At 50.4% G+C, this 24,160-nt stretch overlaps 1 long non-coding RNA gene across 1 annotated transcript in view; it reads left to right on the top strand.

Moving 5' to 3' along the window:
* Positions 1 to 24,160, top strand: part of LOC139075955 (uncharacterized) — a 50,894-nt gene that overhangs the window by 5,694 nt on the left and 21,040 nt on the right. The window contains exon 2 of the long non-coding RNA XR_011527032.1: positions 7,407 to 7,491. This is a non-coding gene — a long non-coding RNA (uncharacterized lncRNA). The remainder of the gene's footprint in view (positions 1 to 7,406; positions 7,492 to 24,160) is intronic.

Raw genomic sequence — 24,160 nt, 5'->3', positions numbered from 1 at the left:
TATGTCCCCCATGGAGCCTGGGTCATGGGCAGTGCCTAATGCCTGTTGCCTGAACGAAAGAATGACGTACACCGGACTCCACAGTCTAAGTGTCTAAAGTGCTGAAGTTTTAAGCATAGATGGGGGTGGCTGGGGGTGTTTTTATTCTCTTTTAAGCCCTTGTATTAGTCAGGGTTCTCCAGAGAAATAGAACCAATAGGATGTGTGTACATATAAAGAGATTTATTTTAATGAATTGGCTTATGCAATTACGGAGACTTGGCAAGTCCAAAATCTGCAAGGTGGGCTAGCGGGCTGGAAAGCCAGGAGGAGCCAGGCTGTTGCAGTTCAAGTCTGAAGGCTGTCTGACCTGGGGGAGGTTAGTCTTTTGTTCTATTCAGGCCTTCATCTGATTGGATGAGACCCACCCACATTGTGGAGGGTAACTGCTTTTCTCAAAGTCCACCAATTTAAAGCTAATCTCATTCAAAATCACCCTCACAGAAACATCCAGAATCATATTTGACCACATACCTGGGCACCTTGGCACAGCTGAGTTGACACATAAAATTAACCATCACAGCCCTCTTCTCTGTTTTGAGGACACAGTCAAGGAGACGTTTGGTCATTTGCTCAGTACTGTGTGATCATCAAGAGTCGGCTCTGGAGCCTCATGGGAGCCCCGATTCCTCCATTTACTCACCAGGAGACCTCAGGAGAGCAGAGTAACCTCAACGGTTAACTGGAACTGATCACGGGGAGGAATAACCCCAGCTGATGGGGAGATTAAATGACAACGTGCGTGGGAAAGTGCTTTGAAAGCGTTAAGGTGGTGGATAAAGCTAAGCGATCTGTACTTGTCATCATTTTCTGCTTGGACACAGACTTAGCCCTTCAGCCCATCAGGACGGCGTTTCCAGCCAGGACTTTCCGACGGCTCGGCCGTCTTGGATACCAAGGCAGCTCCGCTTTACTGGACGTGATACTGGACAATCAGGCCACGTTCTCAAAGGAGGCGAATCGTGGGCAGCCGGAGAGTGGCCTGGTGTCTGGTTGGTGATGTGAGGCAAGGCTGGGAGTGAGCCCATCCTCAGATGTCGCAGTTTAGGAGAGAGGATGTGGCCCTGCCGTGGAAACCCCAACATGTGGCTCACACTAATTTTTTTTTTTTCCTACAAAACCCTTGGCTGGAAAGTCTCTGAGCACTTTGTATATATTAACTTATCACATCTAGTAAGTCAGTAGTATTCTTCCCATTTTACAGATGGGGCCTGAGGCACAGGGAGACTGGGTAATCTGCCCAAGGCCACACACCAGTAATTATCAGGGCCCAAATTTGAACCCAGGGCTCTAACACAAGAACCTGTGTTCCTAACCACTTCTCTGTGCCTGCTCCTAGGGGCTGGCACCCAACTAGGGACCACCAGAGACCACCAGAACCTAAGGGTGTTCAGTGATTTGTTGTGTAAATACTCATATGGAGTGCTTCCAAGACACCCTTGTGGGACCTTGGAAAGGTCCCTTCTCCCAGGGCCTCATTTTCCCCATCTGTGCAGTGGGAGCCCCACCATGCTGCCCTCCTTGGCTCTATGATTTCCCCATCTGGGAGGGGGGCCTCCTTGACTCCAGGCTCCAGCTTCTGCTCTGAGATCTTTCATCGTCCCGCTCTCACGTAGTGACTTGCATCACTCAGCAAGAGGAGATCCACCTCACAGGATGGAGATCTGACAGTTGTCTGCATGTGGAAAGGACAGATTTTTGCCCCCCTCAATCCCTCTGCCTATTCTGCTCCTCAACCCTTCCAGAAAGTTCCATGCTAGGCAGCTGGGTAAGGCAGGAAGGCTCGGCTGGATGCTTGTGCATGATCCTTCCCGGGTTCCCCATTCGCTCTGGCTGTCAAGGAATGTGGACATCACTGCCTTTTTCAGCATCACATCCGGCCACCTGGAAAAACACGGAACCTAATACAGGAAGGGATTGGGAGACAGGATGAAAAAGAATCCAATCTCGGGGTTACAGTCCTGAGGGGGGTGGGTGGGAGACTTAGTGTGAGCACAGGACATTCTCCAGGGGACAAAGCAAGCTGGACATGAAGTATGGCTGTCCCAAATGGGCACCGTGCTTGAACAGTCAGCCAGATACTACTAAATGCCGGGTTGGGACCTGGGGAAGGAAGGGATCAGCAGCTCCCATCACCTCCCACATGCCAGGCATGTGCCGGGCACTTCCTGAGCACCGTCTCATTTGTTCCTCTCAATAGCCCTATGAGAATTCCCACTCTGCAGTTGTGGAAACTACGTTCCAGGGCCAGACTCGTCCCAAATCACAAGGCCAGCCAGTCTTAGAGCTGAGATAGCAGCCTACCCCCCAGAGCCACTTCTCTCAGGCTCTCTGAATGGGGCTGAACCAGGGGAAGCCCCCTGGGAGCCGGGCCTGCACACTCCTGCCCTACCTCTCCCAGACAGCTGCAGGGGACCACCGAGTGGGCCTGGCTTTGGGGATCTCTGCCAGGCTGGGCTACAGAGCTGGTAAACTGTGTGCTCATCTCCTGTGCCTAACATCCCCCTCGCTAGTTATGAACTCCTTAGGTCTTTCCAGCATAACTGCCCGGCCGGTGCCTTGCGGGCACTTTCTGCAGACCCAGAGCTTTGCACCATGAGTGAGGGGCTATCCCTATCCAGAGAGGAGACCCCATCAGCAGAGAGCTAACAATCCTGAAGCCCAGCTCCAGGGCGCCACGACAACTCCCCCTAGATGAACTCCCAGCTCCCTCCGAGTCCGGCCCTGATCAGAGCTTCTCAGTAAGACCAGCATCCTCCCTCTGGGGAACGTCTCAGAAGACAGATGCCGTCCAAAGATGGAGCAAAGCAGTACTGAGCACTGAAATGAGAACATAAAAGTTTTCCAGTTTACTTATTAGTACAATATGTAATTGGATAGAAGGAGCAGGTTTCAAAAATTTGTCTTACCATAATGACTATAATTTTTTAAAGATTGAAAATGAATCTGACTAGAAAATACCATTAAACTACCAAGTTGCTTAAAATTTAAAGGGTAATTCACATATAATGCTTTTATTTAATAGCCCAATTTACAAAACGTCTAAAATTAATGCGGATCTTTTCAGGACAAAATCAGCCGTAACTGCACCAACTAATTTTTGCTCATTTGAACTGAATTATTAATAAGAGAGAAATATACCATATGTTCCCCAAAGAGCTGGATACATTTATTTCAAATAAAAGCACTGTGTTTGGTGGAATAGAAGAGGTTTAAATGCTTTCAGAGAAATGGGTTACTTATATACAGATTTAATAGAGTATAAATCAAGCAACATAATTAAGGACGCAGCTGCTTCCGAACCCAAAGCTGGCAGCTTTGGCTTCTCAAGTTCCTTTATCACCTGCATGGCTTTCATCAGCAATCATTTGTTCTCATGGAATAATGCCAGTGAATCAGTGATTTTGCAGTTTATACTGTACTGAAAAGGAATTTTATAGCAGGGTTAGGTTAACCTTGGTCCTATCTATTGACTTCATCTATTTCTCGTCTAAAAAATATTTGTTGAGTACCTACTGTGTGAAAAGAAGTGAATTAGTTTCTGAACAAAATGGATCTGGACCTTTTTTGCTTGCTTCCTTCCTCTCTCCCTTTCCTTCCTTCTACCTCTCTTCCTTTCTTTACTCTCTCCTTTCCTTCCTATTACCCCTCATCCTACAAACTCAGGCCTTGGGAGTCAGGTTCAGTGTGTCTGGCCCCAGCCCACACGATGGAACGGGTCAACGCTGCGGCGTGTGCCTTCCCTGCTGCTGCGGATGGGCTCGGCCCCAAGGCCGGTTAGAAGACCCTGATCTCCACCCCCTCTTGTTTTTGAGGACTGACGGCTTTCAGAATTGGTCAGAGCGCCGCGCAGCAGACTGTCAGGGAAGAGCCTGCAGATGGGCACGTTCATCGCCAGCATAGAGAGGGGCTCAAGACGCGCTTTCTGATCCTTCAACTGTCCCTGGTTTGACAGCACATACTAACATTTCTCTCTGTATTAGGTTATAGCTCTTGAGTTGAATTGACCGGATTGAGAGGACTTTTGGACTATCTCACTCCATCCAAAGGTTGTCAGCACGTGGGCAGCTCAGAGACTGCATTTGGTGCCTGCTGGTCCCCAGGGGCTCTGCACAGAGCCTTCTGTGCCCCTCTCATGCAGGCACCAGTCGGTGGGCAGGTCCTGCACTGTGGGCACTCCCAGTGTTCTTTCATTTGTGCTGTCACTGCTTTCATTTCTGTCTTGATTCCTGGATTCCCTGTAAGCCCCACATGGGCAGGCACGGGTCTCGTTGATTCACTGTGCTATTTCAGTGGCTGTTACAGTGTCCAGACCCATGGTAGGTACCCAAACCCCATGGACCATGGATGAACAAAATGAATGAATGAATGAATGTGATTTCTGAACGCTGACTTCTGACGCCTGTGTGAGTTTTCCAGCCTCCAGCGTGCCTTTGCTGACTTTGGCGATGCCGTCCTGGCAAGCAGAGTTTAATCGAGAGGACGTGTTTGTTTCCTTGCAGGCCTGTGGGCAGATCGACGCTGGTAGCTGCAGCCCCTGAAAATCTGGTGTGTGTGTTTCAACAGCATGAGCAGCCGGTCTCAAACCCCAAAGCACTTGCATGTTAAATTGTATCTCCGAGTGAGTTTTTTGTTTTAATGGAAGCAGTTATCCAACTAGCAGGCTTCAAATGGAAATAGCAGCTCCCTCTACAGCATGGGTGAGGGGTACTTTAATTAATAGCACCTCTTGGATTTTAATGACAGTGGCTTTGGTTTCTGGCCATCTGATGACTACTTGAGCTATTGTTTTCGGGATGCAGGGACATGCAAACCTGCTCCAGTCAGCTTGGACACAATGGGCATCTCAGAGGTGTTGTAATTTGTGGATTTGCTAAGCCTCACGCCTGTGTCTCATTTGTGTCTCAGGGCAAGTGCTCTACCCTGCGGGGTTGAGGGGAATAAAAACCTCTCCATTGTCTCTTTTATTATGGTGCCAACTTGGGGTAGAATTTCCAGCTGCCTGCAGAGCCGCCACACAGCTTCCCATGTATGGACGATACCACTTTGTCACATGGTGGCCATGGTCACAGTGGAAGGCCTGGTCTTCAGTAGCCCCCCAGCCTCCGTGGCTGCCATATTGGGCTGGATCCCTGTGGCCCAGCTCAGATGTGCCCAGGAAGCCATTTTTCTAAGATGGGGGATCTAATCCTGTGGCCGAGGGGGAGAAAGCTCTTGCCTCCCACCTGAAGCAACAGTGACTGGGGGTGGCAGGCCGAGGACAGTGCTGCCACTTAGGAAAATGCCACTCATATCACCCACTAGGTGTTGTGTTTAGGGCTGAGGGTACAAGGTGAGGGAGTCCCTGAAGGGGTTCCTTGTCTGGGAGGAGACAGGCATGGAAGCCCACGGGGACATGTGTGCTATAGGAATACCCGGGTCTGGGCTGTCCTACCCAGGCTTTGGCACCAGCCAGCATCATTCGGCTCTAAAAAGGGCAGAAGAGGGGCCTTTCTGGCAGCCAAGAGAAGCCCCCAACCCTCCCAACAGACTTCCTGGTGGAGGCCTTGCTCTTGTGCTGCCATGAGGGGAGCAAGGGCAATGGTGCCCTCTCCCAGGGGCTCCACGAGAGAAACTCCAAACCTCCCCAGGCCTGGGCGGTTCCCACCCCCCACCTGCCACACCACCAGCCATTAAGGAGCACGGAGGGAGAAAGGTGTGCTGCTTCCAGGGCAGGGCCGTAGGGTCCTCGGACTGTCGCATCCTTCCTCCTGGCTGGGCAGAGCCCTCTGCCTTGGATTTGGATTTGGGTCCTGGTGAGACCTTGCCAATCTGACTGAGTTACTCAGCCACCCAGTGCACACACACGTGTAAAACCCCTCGGTGCCCTCCTCATGGTGACAGGTAAATCTCGGACTGGGGGCTGCTGGTGTCGCTGCCGGCTGCCCCGCCTTCTTCCCACCCCCACCCCTTCACTCCAGTGTCAGGTGTCCTTTCTCTCCAGAGCCCCTCAGGCTGTCCCTGCATGTTAAGAAGGCCCTGCCTCGTCCCATCCTTCAGGTCTCAGCTCCTCACTCCGTCAGGAATTCCCCAGTTCCCCCGCTAGAGCAGTTCCCCTGCTGTGAGGACCGTGCATGACCCCTTCTCAGACACAGTCCTTAGTTCCCTAGTGAGTCCTTCCCCCGGGAGAGGAGACCCTGGACGCGGCCCTAGGTGCACATATTTAGGATCTGGGCAATATGGGGAACCAGGGCTTTCTGTTCCTTGCTGTCTGCTGCTGGGCAGCTGGAAGGGGCTGTGAGGACTTCATCTCCCCCTCTTGCTGGACAAACTGTGAACCCGGGGAGGCTCTGATCCCCACTGGATTGTCCAGAACAAACGAGGGCTGCAAACCATCGTGGCACGAGCAGATAAATGAGGAGTGTGAATGCGGGGTGGGGGTTGGAAGGCTGCGCTCCGGGTCAGGGTCTTGGCCCTTCGTGAGTGCTGCCGGAGGACCAGCCCTGGTGGCACTGTGTTTCCTCTGCCACCTGCCCTCCCATCAGAGGCTCACAACACTCTGGAGGAGGTAATTAACACTCTCAGGTACTCTGGCTTCTCACCCGGGTATTTAAAACCCCTGGGCAGATCAATCCATTTAAATATTTAATTATAATCTACATACCTGAAGCAGAAGAGGAAGCTGTGGGCTCCCAGTGGGGCAGGTCCTTTAACCCGTGAACTTTGATCCTGGGCCCAAAGGTCAGCCATCAGCCCCTCATCCAGCAGCCTGCCCAGTGCTTAATTACCCAATTAATGCGTGGTTTTATAGTCGGGTGGTTTAAGGGACTGTGTGAGAAGAGCGTGGGCCGCCAGGGCTGCAGCCTTCCGTCATGGCCCTGTGGTTCTAATGCACGAATTAAATATCTGTCTCTTCTAAAAGTCAGTGTGTGATTTATTGGAAAATTGGTGGAAACAGCCCTTGGGGGGTTGTGCTCAAAATCTGGTTTAAAAGAGCGGCTGCTGGCTACGACTTTTTGATTTCCTCTATCCTATTGAATGTCATTAGCCCTCTTTCATGTAAAATAAATGTTTGAATCCAGCTCATAGAGGGCTTATTTATTCATTTCGTTCCCTTCACTGCACACTATCATTACTTCTCTGTTGATTCTCTTCTCTGGGAGAATAGGAGCTAAACCCTTCCCTTCGAGGCGCGTATCTGGGATTCAGACGGTGCGAGGCCCCCTGTGCTTGCTCTCCCTCCGCTTCTCCCCACCCCCACCCGGAAGCCGGAGGTCGCGAATTCAGTCCTGGTAAATCATGTGTAACTCCGGGACAGGAAGCACTCGGATGTTATTTTATTTGTGATTTGCTGTTATTTATTTATTGAAGTGGCCTTTCCCCCAAAGGAGCACAGTATGCAGAAAAACGGAAAGGAGGGACCTGCTCCATCTTGTAAGCTGACATGAAGAAAGCCACTGTCATCATTTTCAAGTAAGGAGGGGAGCCTGTGTTTCGTAAGATGTTGCATCCTTATTTAAAGCAGCCTGGTCTAAATCTGGAAGTTGTGGAGGGCCGAGATTCTAACTTCTCCTTGGCCACCGGACCCTCCTCTGACCTTTAATTGTTTAGCAGAAGGTACCAAAGAAGTTCATTCGTTTAACGGGTTACTGTGGGTGTGGGAAAATGGACTCACTTAAGACACAGCACAATAAAGAGAGTTTGCAAGAGGACAGCTAAGATGGAAGGGATCCCCTTGCAGGCAGTGAGGTCCCCAACATCGGGGGTAATCAAGCTGATTTCACTGGGAGAAAGTAGGATGTATCAGAGATGCAAGTCATAGAAGGAAATTTGGACCAGCTGAAATGAGCATTTCATCTCCTTCTGTGCATCTGAGAGCCTAGGGCCAAATTACGTCACATTCGTAAATCGACAAACTTTTGTCCGCTTTGTTTTCCCAAAGGGCTGAAAAGCCAAAGTGGATTGGGAGAATTCTCCCCTGGTCCAGCCTGCCAGCTCCTCGGGGATTCCATTCACCTGTGCTTTGCCTTTGCAGAAATTAAAGGGACTCAACCGTTCAGGCCTCGATGCCTTACAGCTGCTTTCACACTCGGTTCTCTTTTCTCTTTTTGTTTGAAGTCCTCATCGCAATCCATTGTAGAGTTAGAAACAGAGGCTTAGGGAAGTTAGGTGGGCAGCCCAAGGCCGTGGTGCCTGCAAGGTTCAGAGCGGGACTCAGACTCCAGAACTTGTGATCTTCCCGCTATCTCATGGTCCAGGCTGCAGGGCCGTGCTTTGTAAACAGTAGGTGCTTAGTAAATGCTGAATGAATGAATGAGCCATTGCACTTTACCTGTGAGGAGCACCAGGGGGAAGCATTTTGTCTTGGACTGTGCTGATGCGTAGCTGTTCTCTGGTATCTTTGCTTCCATACCAGACAACAGACGCCCCTTTGCGCCACAGCAGGAACCCTCAGGGCCTAGCACTGGGTGCTTAGGCAGCGGGATCTCGGTGGCGCCGACATCTGTGGGCTTGATCAGCATGAATGTGTGGCCAGCAGCTCAGCACAGTGTCGTGCTGAAGGGCATGCCCCTTCAAGCCAGGCTGCCTGGGTTCTTGTCCCGGCTCCTCATGTACCACCTGGGTGACCTTGGGTACGTCACCTCGCCGCTCCGTGCCCAAGCTTGCTTCTCTGTGACATGAGCTGACACAGTACCCACTTCACGGGGCTCGAGTTCCTGCACGTGGAGTGCTTGGAGCCTGCCAGGCGCGTGGGAAGCGCTGCACGTGTGTGAACCGTTCTGAGAGCATCCACGGCCGCCTCACCTCCCTCCAGCACTGAAGCGAGTTTTCTGGGAAGGATAAGCGGGTGTGCTTGGTGCCCGTCCTTTGGAACAGTCTGAGGTCAAGGAAATGCTGCTTCTGGTCGTCAGGTGGAGCCTCCTGGAGCACTGGCGAGGTGCAGGGGCTGTTTGGTCTGGCACCCAGGGGCCTCTTACAGTGACCTGTTGTTCTGGGGTCTGCCTTTCAGGTTTATGTGACTTCCTAAGCTGTCTCCGGGACTTTAGTTTCTTCCAGAAAACTTAACTCTGGGACTCACCCCTGAGTTCCTCTCCTGGTCCTTTTAAGATTACTTTTCATGCGCTCTGGAGCAGGAGCCAAGATAAGCCTGGTGTTAGAACTGAGTGTAAATTAGGGCCTTTGCACAGGCCACCTCCCGGGCCCGGAATACCCTTTGTCCCACTATGTGTATAGCTAGTTTCTCCACATCTTGTATTTCTAAGCTTAAAAGTCACCTCCTCAAAGAGACCTTTCCTGACTCCACTACTGACACGGGCCTTCCCATTCTCCCCTTCTTCCATTTCTGCCCCTTGTTGGATTCATTCTCAGCACATATCAAATTTGGGGGCTGGTCTTTCCCCCTAAAATGTTAGCTCCTCAAAGGCGAGGCAAATTTGCCTGGTTCGCCCCTATATCTCTGGTGCTTCACCCCCTGCACGTGGTGTGCAACTACAAACTTCTGTTGAATGAACTTTAGCACATGAATTCTGTGGCACCTATTTTAACCTTTGAGGCTGCTTTCTAAATTTTCCTGAGCCTTAAAATTGCTGGGCAAATGCTCTCATCACTACGACAACGAGAATGTGCTGAGGAGAAGATTGTCATGTGTGTGGGAGTACTTGCCGTGGCAGACACCCCTGATGGCTGGCCCCATGCTCTTGTCCCACTCTGAGTTCTCTGCAGATCTGTGGACTTCCCAGCTCACTGAGAGCCTCCCCTCTCCAGCATCTGCCCCAGGCTCTCTGCTTCATGCCCCAAGAGCTTTCTGGGGCACAGGAGCGTGCTCTGCCCACATCGGGCAGCCCACAATGCCCGTGATCTAACCTCCTCAGGCAACACCTCCAACCGAAGAGGTCTGGGGTTTGGTGCAAAATCACCCTACTGGCCTTCCTCTGGTGGGGCGATTCGGGGCTGTGTTGTCATGGTCCTCAGAGGTCCCAGCAGGACTGAGCCCCAGTTGCCCACGGCGGTAACCTGCTAGGTAAAGCGCCCCATGGCTGTCCTCCCTTTTCACTCTCACTTGCCCCACCATCTAACTCTGCTTCCTGAGACCCGCCCCCCGCAAATAGTCCGCCTGCGGTCCAGCCCTCGTCTCCGGGTCTGCCTCAGGAGAACCGAGCTGAGATACACGTGGTAATGTCAAACGTTGGAATGCTGTAAATGGAGCGGTTTTACTTTGCATTTGGTCTCATTCGGATATTTTTCAAAACACTTTCTAATACACTAACTTAAGCTTTATATATAACTTAAGCTTTATGTTACTACTATGATCACTAAGTATGGCAAGTATTATTTCCTTCTGGTAGATGAGGAAAGCAAGAAACAGAGAGGACAAAACCTTTAACCAAAGTCACACAGCAAGATAGCAGGAGAGGTTGGACCCAGCGTTCTGGCGGCTGCTCTTCTGCCGGAACTTTGGCATCCTGAGTCCCACCTGGTCCTCTCCTTTCACAGAGAGAGCTTAATGGTTGGGAACGTGCTATTATTACCTACTATGCGTTTTTCTCTTGAATGCTGGGCTTTGAATCGATTTTTTTCTGCCCTTCCCCAGTGGGAGAGGACACCACACGTTAATGGAGGATCGAGTGCTATAGCTATTCCTTACGTGTTTTATCGACTTACAAGGGTCTGATGAGGGAAGTGGTGAAATCCCTATTTTGCAGAAGAATTTGTGTCCAAAGCGCCTGGTACAGTGGCTGGCACATCGTGGGGACCTGACAAATGGCTGCTGTGATCGAATGTTTGTGTCCCCCACTTTCTTAAGTTGAAGCCTAATTCCCAATTGTGATGGTCTTGGGAGGTGGGACCTCCGGGGGGGGGGGGGGTGACTAGTTTTAGATGAGATACTGAGGGTCAATCCCATGATGGGAACAGTATCTCACAGAAGAGGAAAAGACCAGAACTCTGTCTGTCCCTGCCACGTGAGGACACAGAGAAGGTGGCCACCAGCGAGTCAGGAAGAGGTCTCTCAGCAGATAGGAAACCAGCTAACACCTTCACTGGGACTTCCCAGCTTCCAGAACTGTGAGAAATAAGTGTTTGTTCTTTAAGCGTCCCTAGTCTGTGGTATCTCATTACAGCAGCCCAAACTGACTAAGACAATAGTTGTTGAATGAATGAGGTTCAGAGAGGTTAAGTTGCTTCTCCAAATTACACTGCCAGTAGGTGAATCTGTCCTGTCGCCAGTCCCAGGAAACTTCTCTGCCTTACGTGACCCCCCAATTCTCCATTGGGGCCTGTTTTCTTTGTTCTCAGTGCCCACCTTGGGCACACAGCAGTGTTCACTTGATGTCCATGGACTGAATGAAACACCGTGTGCCTCCTTGCTTAGCCTCTAAATCTCGGAACGGCTGGCCCATCTGCAGCCACTGCCTGGCCTCATTAACCACCCCATCAGAAGGGGCTCATCCTGGCCTTACCCATGGACACAGGCAGGGGGACACAGGGGTTCATGCACCCCCCCCACAAGCTGCCATCATGCCAGCGGATCAGTGACCCACACAAAGAAAGACAAGCACAGCTGAGCATAACAGCTGCTTGGGAGGCATGATGGTTGCTCAAGCCCCCATCTCATTTTTAAAACACGGCATTGACAGGCTTGCTTCCTACACCTGCGCAGCCAAGGAGCAGCCAGACCCGCCTGGCAGGCCGGAAGCATTCACCACATGGATGGCAAACTCAGGGCCCAGGAAGGCGTCCCCATGAAGAGCTGGTGGAGCTGGCCGTGCCATTTTGCATCCTTGAGTCAGTGATGTAGGAGGCAGCAGGATCTGCCAGAGCCCACGCGCATTTCTGTTACTGAGTGTTTGCGTAACTGTCACAACTTTTAAAGGTGGGGATTTTCCTTCATCTTTTGAAGAAAAACGTGTACAGAAGATCTCAAGGCACAAAATACAAATTGGCCCAGGCGTGTGCCAAGCAGACAAGGGGAAGAGGAAAAGGGCAGTGTGGGGAGGTTCACTGCTGAGACCCGAGCTGTCGTGTGAGGTGCTTTAGTAGAGCGAGCCAGCATTCACTCAGTTGGCCAGGATGGACGTGGGCCAGGCGCAGGGACACACTGACAAGCAAGCCCTGGACCCTGCTTCATGGAGCTCATGGTCCAAATGGTCCAAAAACCAAGTAAGCAACTGTGACCCAAATAAAAAATGTCAAGGATGCCATCACGGGGACTACCCATACCCATTCTGGGGCTGGGCCACAGGGAGGTGTCCTAGGAGATGGGACGTGAAAGATAAGATTCTGTCAGGAGAGTAGGAGTTAGCTAGGCAAAGAAGGGGGCCTAATGGGCAGGAGTGAGTGTTCTGATCTAACCCTCACAACGATCTTAGGCAACAGGTCCTATTCCCATCCCCACTGTAAAGCAAAGGCGTGGAAAAACCCAGTGACTTACCAGCCTGAGGTACCAAGCTGCGATTAGAAGCCAGTTCATGTGAGTTTCTTCCACTCTTTAGTCCTTTATGTGCTTCTCTCTCAAAGGGGTTGTTGAATTTGGTGCAGGGGCAGAATCAGTCGTTTCATCTTGTTCGTAGAAGAGCCCCAGCTTCTTCCATCTAGAAATTCAAGGAGCTGATAGAATTGGAAGGACTAGGGTGGAATCCACACCCCAGAACCCATCTCCAGGCACCCCTCCACCCCCACCCCCTGCCAATTGCTCCAAGGTGGCGTTCACGGAAACACCGCGTGCTCTGGATTTGAATCTTTTTGATTTTGGCTATGGGCATGACGCTTATGGGAAACTACTGGTGTGCCTGACGACTTGTGAGAGAGACGCCAAGGAAAGCAAGGGCCGGCTTGGACTTGACCCTGAAGATAACAGAATGTCTGTGCACGTTATCAAACAATGGAGTGACGCCATGCAGTTTTATAGCTGGAGTGGGCAGCCCCACTCGCCAAGGCTGTTTTTCAAACACTGTCTTTGAATTGCATTTTTCAACCAAACAGTCTCGATTTGCTATTTGAGAATTGCACTTTATACCTGCTATCTTGAGAAGAAGGGGTTGGAAGAGAAAAGAACTAGAGGCAGGAAAACCAGCTGGAGGATTACAGTGCTGTAGTCATGGAAGTGGCCACTGCGCTGGATTTGAGAGGGGATGGACTCGCAAAATGTCCAGGTCTTGGAAATAACAGGGCCTTGCTGCCTAAGGAAATATGCAATAACTGGAGGAAGGAGGAATGTTCTGCCCCCCCAGTTTTGGGCTTAGATGGTCAGGTAGATGGTGATGCCATTCACAGAGGAGCAAATTGGGGGCAAGGGAGGTAGGTGCAGAGATGAGGAATTGAGTTTTGAACGGCTGTGTCTGAGGTGTTGGTGGAACATCCGAAGGGATGTCCAGCAGGCAATCACGTACTGAGATCTGGAGCTCAGACAGAGCTAGGTCCACAGGCTGCAGCTGAAGCTACGCTATTGCTGCTGTATAAAAGAGCTACAGATGAAGCTCCAGTATGGTACCAGACAGGCAGGTCGGCGGGCCGGAGCCCAGCTACTGACTGTACTCCCAGCAGTGATGTCTTTTATGCCTGGTCCAGATTGCAGAGAGTGGCAGCCCAGAGTCCTCTCTCTGCCATCCCGGCACCCTCAGCCAAATGCCAGGCATCGAGGACGGTTCCCCAGCCCCCTTTGGATTTCCTGGGCTTTGTTGGGCCTGGGTCACCGGCTAATGTTATTTAAATCTAGCGTTTGAATGGAACGTTGTTAAATGCCTCCTCAACCACATGACACTTGTGATGGGCCCTAGTGAATGGGGGATAGGCAGATAAATTGCTATTGTGACTCTAACACTATCACCAGGTTTGCTGAGGACAATAATTATGTAGCTTACAGTGTTTGGAAATATTGCCTAAATCTCCTCCCCACATGTTGTTTGTGATGGAAAACAATTAGACAAAAGGTCCTTTTGGTAAGCTGCCTGGGACTCAGATCGGCTTGATGAATGGCCTTTCTCCGGGACCCTGAGCATTTGTTAGAAGTAAATTATATGTCATTTCGAATCCAAAAGGTCTTCCTCCCATGTTTATTGGGATAAATTAAATCTTCTAAGGAGAGTAAACAGAAGGCTCTGATAATTATTTGCTTCTGTATAATTTAAGCTGAAAAGGATGATGCCAAGAGGAGGGTGGGGGTAGTGACACCCTGTATTGTGTCCACCGCAGAAAAGGCACAATAGGGAAATTTAATTTGATACTGATCTACACACATCACATCAAGTCGGGGTGGGCAGCCCCATTCACCAAGGCTGTTTTCAAATCTTGCCTTTGAGTTGCAAATTTCAACCAAAATCATCCTGATTTGCTATTTGAGAATTAACTTTTATAATTTCAAGGGTTTTCCTTGCAGAGGGGAAGATGCTTCTCTGATCAGACAGGCTGCCAGTCCTCATGAGACCAGGATGGGACCTTCTCTGGAGTTAGGCTAAGTCTAGGCCTGAAGGCTTCATCAGCATTGGTAGGAATCCAGCAACTCATTCACCCACCCATCCATCCATCCACCCCCATATTCATCCATCCACTCATCCGTCCATCCATCCATCTGTATTCAATCATCCGTCCATTCATATTCACCCATCCATCCATCCACCAATATATTCATCCATCCATCAACTCATTCATTCATCTCCCCACATTCAGTCGTCCATCCATCCATCTATTCATCCTTTCAAAAACACTTATTGAATGCTAGTGTTGAATGCGTTCAACACTGTTGAATGTTAGTGAAATACCACTAACACAACCTGTTGATAAGGTAAAGCTGAGTTTATTGCTTACTGTGGTAATGGAGAACACCATCCTACAGAGCTTTGGTAGTTAGTGTCTCAGTGCAGGGAAGGCGAGGTCAGAATTGGTTGAGAATTGGGAGTTTGGTTTAAGGGGGTGACTTTCACCGTGGGAATAGGATTAGATAAGGATAGTGACACAACAATCCAGGATTGGCAGAAACAGTGACGCAAGGGTTTTTGAGGTGAGGAATTCAAAGAATCTTAGGGCACAAACTATCTGTTGATGCTTCCCATTGAAGAATTAGGAAGTTGCTCCACTGAATAATCAAGCCATTTGCCTTAGCAAGAGGTTTCCAGAAAAATAAAGGAAAGCTACAGAAGCATTGGGACACACAGTCATGTTCATGTAGACAGGTGTGGTTCATGTAGACTCAGTGTCCAGGCTGGGTGTGGGGTAAATGGGTTTCATTCTCACTTCTAGGGTGTCTGCCTGGAGGAGAGCAGAGTGGTGGACCTAGGAGGAATTTCTGAGTCCAGCCAAGGTGCTGGGTCAGGTAGGAGCAGCACTGTTGGGATTTGGCCCGTCTGCCTGGTCTTTTTGTCTCTCTCCTACATTCCTGCAGTCCCCAAGGGTCATGAGGCTGCTGCTTGGCAATTTCAGTCTGGTTCAGGTGCAGAGGGAGACTACCCCTGCACCCTGAGGTGCAGAGAGTGGAAGAAAGGATGGGTGGGGAAGGAAGGAGAAACTATCGCCAGGCTTCGGTCAGCATCCCCAGCACCCCAGGCCGGGAACTGGCGCCTGCCCCAGAATGTCATGTGTGGTGTGAGGATCCAGGCTCCGGTTTCACGGTGGAGACCCTGATAACATCTGGCTCTTGGGGTCCTAGGCCAGTGACCTCTTAGGCTCCCTGGTGCCTCACAGTCTGCAGGGAAAATTTCCTCCGCTCCTGGGCTGACAAGCGTTCTTTACTGATCTTCAGGATGCGGAGTTAGCCCAGCTCCCTGGCCCCTCCCTGAGCCGACTGTCTCCTTCACACACAGTCCTGCAGTGTCCTCCCCTGGGGCTCTGCCTGGCTCAGCTTTGAAGGAAAATTTCATCCAGCCATTGCTGCCGCCCAAACACTGATCTACGCCCCCAGTCTGAGCCTGCAAGAACCGACCTATAAAATCCCAAATGTTACTGTTTCAGCTTCTACTGTCTACCTTAATCGTAGTTGCTTGGAACCAATAGATATTAACTAGTGCCTATTAGTAAATGCTGACAATAAAGTGTAAGACTTCCCTATGTACAGAGCAGGTTCCCTGGATGAGCCGACTCAGCCCTTGGGCACGGTGGTAAGAGGCCCATTTCACAGAGGAGGCAGAAGAGGCTGGCAGTTAAGTTGTTTTCCCAAGGACAGGGCCCTGGACATGGGAACTTCACAACTCTCCTCTGACCCAACTGAGACGCGGATGGAGTGGGGATAGAATCACCTGTGACAGGCCTGGGTTTGAATGCAGACCCTGCCCCCGGCTCTCTGTCTGTCCCTGAGCAGTCCCGTCCCTTCCTGAATTCAGTGCGAAACTGCCCTTGTGAACTCCAGTGTGGCACTGATTCTTCTGCAAGCCAATGCCGGAGAGCTAACTGTCATACATAGACCACGTGTGTCAGAAACATGACCTGGAGCCAAATAGAACAGGTGTCTCTCCTTTGAAGAGTGGGCATATTACTTCCATGGACCAAATCCTCCCCTTCCTTGCCCCTGCATGCTGCCTTCGGTCCCCGAGACTTGCTGACTGTCTCTCCCCTGGTTTTGTTCTCCCTCCTGCTTGGCCTGTCTGTGAAGGGAGCACATCCTCCCTTTTGGAACTCCGTCCATTCAAGGCTGAACACTGGTGCATCTCCCTGGTACCGCCTCCTCCTGGGCCAACCTGTCTGTCCCTCGAAGGCCGCTCCCCCTACCTGACCCTGCAGGGATGCTCCTGTCCTTGATGCAGCGCCTGTCCTTGCGGGGACCTCCTCTCCCCTTCTTCTCCCTCACTCCTCACCAGTTGTTCTCAAAGTGTAGTTCCGGGAACAGCAGCAGCATCTTCACCTGGGAACCTGTTGGAAACCAGACCCCTCCGAATGAGAAACTCTCGGGGTGGACCCACACTCTGTGTCTAGTCAGCCTTCCAGGTGCCTCTGAGAACCACTGGTCTGCACTTTCCTGGATGAGCCCTATAGATGTTTTAAGCAAATGATTCTCAAATCTCTCTCTCCAGCCTGGCCCTCTCCTTCGTGCCTGGTGAGTCTATGAAAGCTTGATGCTTTCTCAGGGTGATGAACGAGATTCAGAGAAAGATCTAGAGGAAGCCCAGAGACAGGTCAATCGGAACAACCTTTTCACTTTAATGGTGAGAATCCCGGGCTTCAGAAGGGTGAAGTGGCCCATGAAGTTTACAGAGCTTCTAATCCAAAGAGCCCCTTCTTTTTCGCCAGGTAGAACCTTTCTCAAAATAATCCATAGGTTTGGAGGTGCGGACGCTCATTTCATGGGTGTGGGTGTCTAAAGCAGGCCTCCAGGAGAACTCGGGTCGAAACCTCCTTCTCTGCTTCCAGAGCCCACACCGGCCTGAGCCTTCCTTTCACACAGGGCTGAGGACCACTCTCAGCATCTCTCAGGATGAAGGCCACCCGTTGATTCCTATCAGAAAACACGGTCTTAATGAATGTGGATTGCTATTCCTCAGTGTGTTCCCACACTAACAGGATTCTGATTGGATGCTAATTTGTCTCATCGTTATGAGCTTGTTCAAATCTCCCAGCCTGTGCTGTGTTCTGTACCTGTGGTCCAACAGGCCCCTCAAAACGCTCAAGCTGTTGGGAGTCAAGGCCTGACTGGGCCTCCATGGGAAAGCCGCTGTCCCAGACAGGCCTGCGGTGCTGTCGGCACGGCCGTGGGATTAGGCATGGGTCAGAGCCGGGGTCACAGGACAAAGATCGAATGTCGGCCCTTGGGGCCAGGGCTGGACCTACGACACAAGCAAGGCTATTTTCCTAAGTGGCTCCTCTTGCAGTCCAGCCCGGATTCAAGGGAGGGGTAATGTCCCAGGGGCAGGCAGCAACAGGGGTTTGCAGGCTGGGGTTTGTACCCGCAAGGTGACCCGCTGTGACCGCCTCTCCTTCCGGCAGAGGTGGCTCCCATGGGTCAGAGGAGCTCCCCAAGTTCGGAGCCGCCAGAAGAAGGGCTCCCCGGTGAGCTGAGCATCGTCACTGAGGTTTTCTCTGTCCCGGTACTGTGCCTTCTGCCTTAGCGACCTTCTTGATTTCTCCTGATAACAAGGAGGGAAATGCTCTTCTTTTTAATGAGGCGAAATTCATATGATATAAAATTAACCATTTTAAAGTGACATTCAGTGGCATTTAGCACATCACAATGCAGTGCAACCAGCACCTCTACCTAGTTCCCAAACATTTTCAGCATCCCGAAATAAAACCCTGTACTCGGTTAAGCAGTTTCGCCCCCCTCCACCTGGTAACCACTAATGTACTTTCTGTCTCCGTGGATTTACTTATTCTGAATATTTCACATGAACGGAATCATAATACGTGTCCTTTTGTGTCTGGCTTCTTTCGCTCTAGGACCTTTTCAGAGTTCGTCCATATTGCAGCATGCATCAGTACCTCATTCCTTTTTTGTGGCTGAATATCCCACAGTTGGAATGTGCCACATTTGTTTATCCACTTATCCACTGATGGACACCTGGGTTTGTTCCACCTTGGAAGGGCTATTTTTATGGCCATTTCAGAGATAAGGAATTTCAGAGTTTTATTCTCTTTTCCAGCTTTACCCAGCTGACAGACTAAGCTGGGCATTAAATACAGGATTTGAAATCTCCACTGTTAACTTCTGAGCCCACTACCTCTCAACATGTCTAAGTAGCTGATCTTGGGCTAAAAAGTTGGTGGATTGGTGTTCTCTGGCAATCCTCTCCTATTACTCTTAGAGGAATGGGTTTGTTGGCTGGTCTGTGTTTTGAATACCATTTTACAGGCAGAAAAATGAGAATCCTCAAAGAAGAATAACCTCTAATTCAACATAATTCATCATGATGTTTCTTTTCCAAAAGAATCACCCTTATCGAGGTGCAAGTTACATGCAATAAAATTCACCAATTTTAAGTGTACAATCTGATGAACTCCGACACGTGAATACAGTTGTCCAACACCTCCACAATCAAGATGTAGAATATTTCCATCTTCTCATGATGTCACCCTGCTTTTACAGCAACCCTCCACCCTACATCCTGGCTTCTTCCATTTAGTGCAATGCATTGAAATTCACCCATGTTGTGGCTATCAGTAGTTTATTCCTTTATTGCCGAGTAGTATTCCATTATTGAGATATGCCACAATTTGTTTATCCATTCCTCGGTGGACATCTGGGTAATTTCCAGTTTGGGGCTGTTATGAATAAAGCTGCTATGAACATTCATGCACAAGTTTTTGTTCGGACACAGGAGTGGAATTGCTGGGTCGTATGGTATGTGTACTGTCACATTTCTGCCCGGAGAGGTGGCTTTCTGTGGCCAGCTCACTCTGAGATCCAAATGGGTCCAGCCCATGGATGATGCTGAAATGTGGCCTCTGAGCCTGTTCTTCCCGGGAGGGAGGAGACCTGTGCTTCACCTGCTGTGGAACGGTCCCTTCCCGGGGCTGATCTCATGGTCCTCCGAGATGGCCCTCAGGGCCTCCCAGTGAAAGAGGCAGGCTGGAACTGGGGACAAAGCTTGCATTTAAAAAACCTCTCCTCTCAATAGTCTCAGCTGATGACTCAGGACTTGTCAACCTCTTGCTTTGCAATGACGCTTTTCAAGAGCCTTCCCCAAAGTGCTTCCTCCTGGTGCCCGCGGGTCCCTGCTGGTGGCAAATGGATAAGATGGGGCTCCTGCTAGACTGAGAATGTCTGGGTGCTGAGGCTAGGCCCCTTTCGCTGCCTGGCTGGAAGGTGGTTAAGCTGTTCCCAGTCAATAGGGCGCTATCGACCTGCTGTTAGAATTTTACTAGGCAGGACAGTCATCGTAGCCGCACATTGTTTAGAATGGAACAGGAAAATGAGCTAGGGAAATGTCCAGGCAAATGTCTGTGTGTTTGGAAACAGAGCTATTCTCTTCCAGGTCCTTTCTAGCGGAGTCATTTGCATGCCCATCTGATAGCAGGGGCCTAACCAGGCCCAGCACATAAAACCCACCTGGGGCCTTTGAATGAAAAATAAACATTTGCTTCTTTTAGGCCCCTAGAAGGGTTATTTGCATAAAAACCTGCAGCATTTCCAAGGCCTTGAAGGTGGGGCAGAGAGCAGGAGGTGGCGGGAGAGGAAGTTTGCATGATCCTGGGAAAGCAGAACTAAGTGGTTCAGCTTAACCCTTATTGCTTCCTTATTATTTGCAAAGATATGAAATCCAGAGAAGTCCAGGCAGGGCCCTGAGCCCAGCTCTGGTTTCACTCCAATTTCCCACTTGACCTCTTTGGACCTCAGTTTCCTCTTCTATAAAATGAGTGAATAGGGCCAGACGTCTCATTTCAGCCACGGGCAGTTACTGAGCATTTTTATGTGTCAGGTACCCTCCAGGAGATGAAGATACAACAGGATGGATAAGGTCCCACCTTGCAAAAGCTTCCCCACCCAGGAGGGCGTCAGGCAGGTCAGCCGACACCAGCTTGCTGCCAACAGTGCTCCTTAGGAAGAGAGAGAAACCTGGTGTTGCAAGGATAGGACCAACCCAGGAGGATGCGGGGAGGGGGAGCCAGGGGTTTCTGGGGCAGGCAATGCCGTCTTCCCGTTCCGACCCTCGGGTCTCTGCCCCTCCTGTCTGCCCTCACGGGGACTCTCCACTCGAGATATTCTGAGATCATTTCTAGATGACAGCTAGCATTCCTCCGATATTGAGAAATGGAAAGCATGTCCTAGAAGAGATGTCCCCATTAGACCCTTAGGCAGTGGGATTTATGTCGCACCAGCCTCAAGCTTTGTCTCTATAGGGCCACATCTCTGCTCAGACACAGCTTCTGGGTTTATGACATCTACATGAAATTTTGATGTCATTGTAAGCACATAAGGAGAAAAATAGGATGTATTTCTGGAGGAAAGTACATAAGTTCATTAAAACTTTTTTCTATGCAAGAGTGGAAGTCTAACATAAAAAATAATTGGACATTGGGAAATGAATTCCAGCTGGGGCCCTCTCAGCCAAGAGGCAGCCCCAGATGGCCGGACAGAGCCCTGAGTGGGACCAGGAGACTGGACTCTGATCCTGGCTTTGTTGCTCACAGGCAAGGCCTCTGGGACTCAGTTTTCCCATCTGTAAAATTAGCAGGTTAGACCAGGCAGGCTGTAGGTTATAGATGTCTTTGACACACGACTCTGAGACTGGGACAACCTATAGGAAAACATGTTCCTCCGTGTAACCAATTGGGGAAAATCTGATTCAGAGAGTCCTCCAGGGGAACGGGCTCTGGCCCAAGCAGCCCCAGTCAGATGACGGAATGGACCAGTGTGAAAGTGGAGGCTATTCCTGGCTGGTGAATTGGTTTCTGTCCTTTTTGAAGGATCACATTACGTGGAGACCCTCAAAGAATAGCTCCTTTGGTGTACGCAACTGCATGTATTTTGGTGTATGCAACCGGGTGCTTCTCAAAATGCTCCTGGGTGCATTGCCTGCTACGGACATGCCTTCTAAAATAATTTATTTTAACCTAGACCCTTAACATCACTGGCTTTATCCGAGAAACACAAGCTTTTGTGGCCCAGCCGTCAGAGACCTCCTTCCTCTGGTCCCCTTCGCCTTTAAGAATTCCTATTGCAACTGACTACACTCTTTGGGCACAATTAATTAAATCAATGGCCCGCTCGTAAATTTAAAAATACATCCCCCATGTCTTTAAATCTCCGAATCCCAGCTGGGAAACTGAAAGGCGTGAAATACACAGTCATCATGTCACAGCCACGGAAACGGGATCCTGGAGCTGTAATTCTGTGATAAATGTCTTGGAGATACACATCCCCAATTTGGTTATACCCTAGAGGCATTGGGGGTGCCCAGGAAGGAGAAGGGAATGTTCTAGAGGAAGAGACTGGGTTGCTCTGTGGTGTGCTTTGGGGGGTCAGTGTGGACTGGAGGCTCAGACAACAATGTAGGGCACGGCCAGGGCTTTCTAGAAAGTTCATAATATAATTGTCTCCACTCACGGATTTGGAAAGAAATTCCACTCAGACAGCTAGGAGGCAATATGGGCTGTGTCCTGCCCATTCCCCTGAGTGAGGAGCAGCTGAAAGCGAGTGTTGGTGACTGCATTAATTCTCCTGCCGGAAGGCTGGACTACTCAAACCTGGCTTTGCAAACAACCCTCTTGGAACATTGAGGACCTACTAAGTACCAGGCACCGACCTAGGGGTTAGGTTGTAGTGGGGACAGGTGGGCTGGTCCCTGCCTTTAGGTGGTAGGCAGCCTGGAGGGGCTGCAGACATACATGCGGGCAGGGCAGTGTGATAACAGGACAGAGGCCATTGGAAGACATCCTTGGGCAGCCTGCCTGCTGGGACTCAGGCCTCTTGGGGAACGGCCTTCAAATTGATGCTGGAAGGATTGAAGTGTTAGAGGCAGGCGTCTGCCAGGTGAAAGGTAAAGATGGAGGGTGGTATGGAAAGAAGGAATGGTGTTCCCTGCAGAGGGAATAGAGAAGGGAGAGAATACAACACAGAGTGGAGGAACTGGAAGTTGCTCGGTGTGACCCAGATTGCGGGGAGGAGCAGGAACTAACCAGCTCAGATCTGGGCTTGGTACCAGGTACTGGCAACCTAGAAGGGCACCATCTCGATGACCTTGGAACACGGGTGGCAGCCACTCCGGGAGGTGGGGGAGGTGGCTGTCGGGGCTGGGAGCTCCGGGTGGTCAGCAAGCGCCCTTTCGTGCACTTGGGGAATTCACTTTATTACTCAATTTGACACGATATTGAGGTTGAGACTTTTCTGTCCCCTTTGGTTTCAGTAGATTCTATTCATTTTTATTTCTTTTTTTGTTTGTTTTTGTTTTTGGTGGATATTGTTCCCAGTTCACTGAGAACTGTATTTCAGAAAATACTGTTTCCTGAACTCCTTGGCTTTTCATCACATCAGTTATTTTATTTGGGACAAATAAGAGAAAGCCCTATTTCACATGTGCTAATAAACCTGCAGGGACCCCCCCGACCCCACTTCCAGGGAGGGGAGGCCAAGCAGGCAGCTTCAAGATGCTCTGTGGGGTTGGGTGGAGATTTGCAAGCCCTGTCATCTCTCCCAATAACAATCACATCACATATACTGGGTTCCTGGCAGGACCTCGCGTCCCACAGCAGCACCTCACTTGTTCTCACTGAATCCTGCAAAGCGGATGTCGTTTTCTCAATCTCACTAATGAGGAAATGGGAGTCTGAGAGATCCCGTGACCACCCAAGTGAGAAAGGGGTGCAAGACTTGAACCCAGAGACAGCATTCCTTCTGCGGTACCATGGCATCTACACAGCGGGGAGATCTCCAACAGCGATCACCCCAAACTCCTCTTTCTCACAGAGCTGGCGAGACCTTGGCTCCCCCAGAGTAGCCAACACGGCCCCTGCATGTCTGCGGGTCTAGAAGCGCCCCCTGCTGTGTGCTCTGCTGGAGGCTCTGAGAAGAGAGGCTCAGTCAGAGCCGGGAAGGCAAGTTTTCTTTCTGTATGCCCCCCCAGTGTCCCAACGTTCCTGGATCCTCCTGGTAAAAATGATTGACCAAAGCTGTTCATTTTATCCTTATTTTTTCAGCAGTGGAATTTCACGGCAATTTTGGGTGAGAAGCGTATACATTGCTCTGGGCTAGCAGCAGGAGGGAAGGAGGCCTGGCTGCTGCTCCTCCCTCCCAGGTCCCCAGGTGCTGCTGTGTCCTTCCCCTCCCCCAACCTCCACCTGCCCTGGGCTGCAGAAGCATCATTTGAAAACCACTGCTTGAAAATCTTCTTAAATCTACATCTATTTTCAGCTTATGCTTGGTTCTTAGCATTAAAATAAACCCTAGCACCTCATTACACACTGTATGAAGCAGAACCTCCTTTCATTTTTAAAACTGTCTCCTTCAAGCTCCAAAGGGTGCTTTCTAGTTAGCGCAGGAAGCCACGCGATTTCTCAGGAATGAGGCGGGTTCTGGAGTCCGACCGTCCTGGGATTAAGTCCAGCTGTGTGGAGCTGGCTAACCAATGACTATTTCTCCTCTGAGTGTCGATTCTTCCCTTGGTAAATATCCACCTTGCAGGGACTCGTGGTAATTACATCCGACGTTGTATGAGATGTGTTTCCCCTCCTGGTGTCCCGGGTTTTACAGTGCTGGGTCCCTTGTCCGTTTCCTTTCTGACTGTTG

This window comes from Equus przewalskii, chromosome 1 (genome assembly GCF_037783145.1).
Source record: "Equus przewalskii isolate Varuska chromosome 1, EquPr2, whole genome shotgun sequence".
Taxonomy (NCBI): domain Eukaryota; kingdom Metazoa; phylum Chordata; class Mammalia; order Perissodactyla; family Equidae; genus Equus; species Equus przewalskii.
Note: the sequence above shows the minus strand (reverse complement) of the source record. Positions and strands in the feature narration are given on the sequence as shown.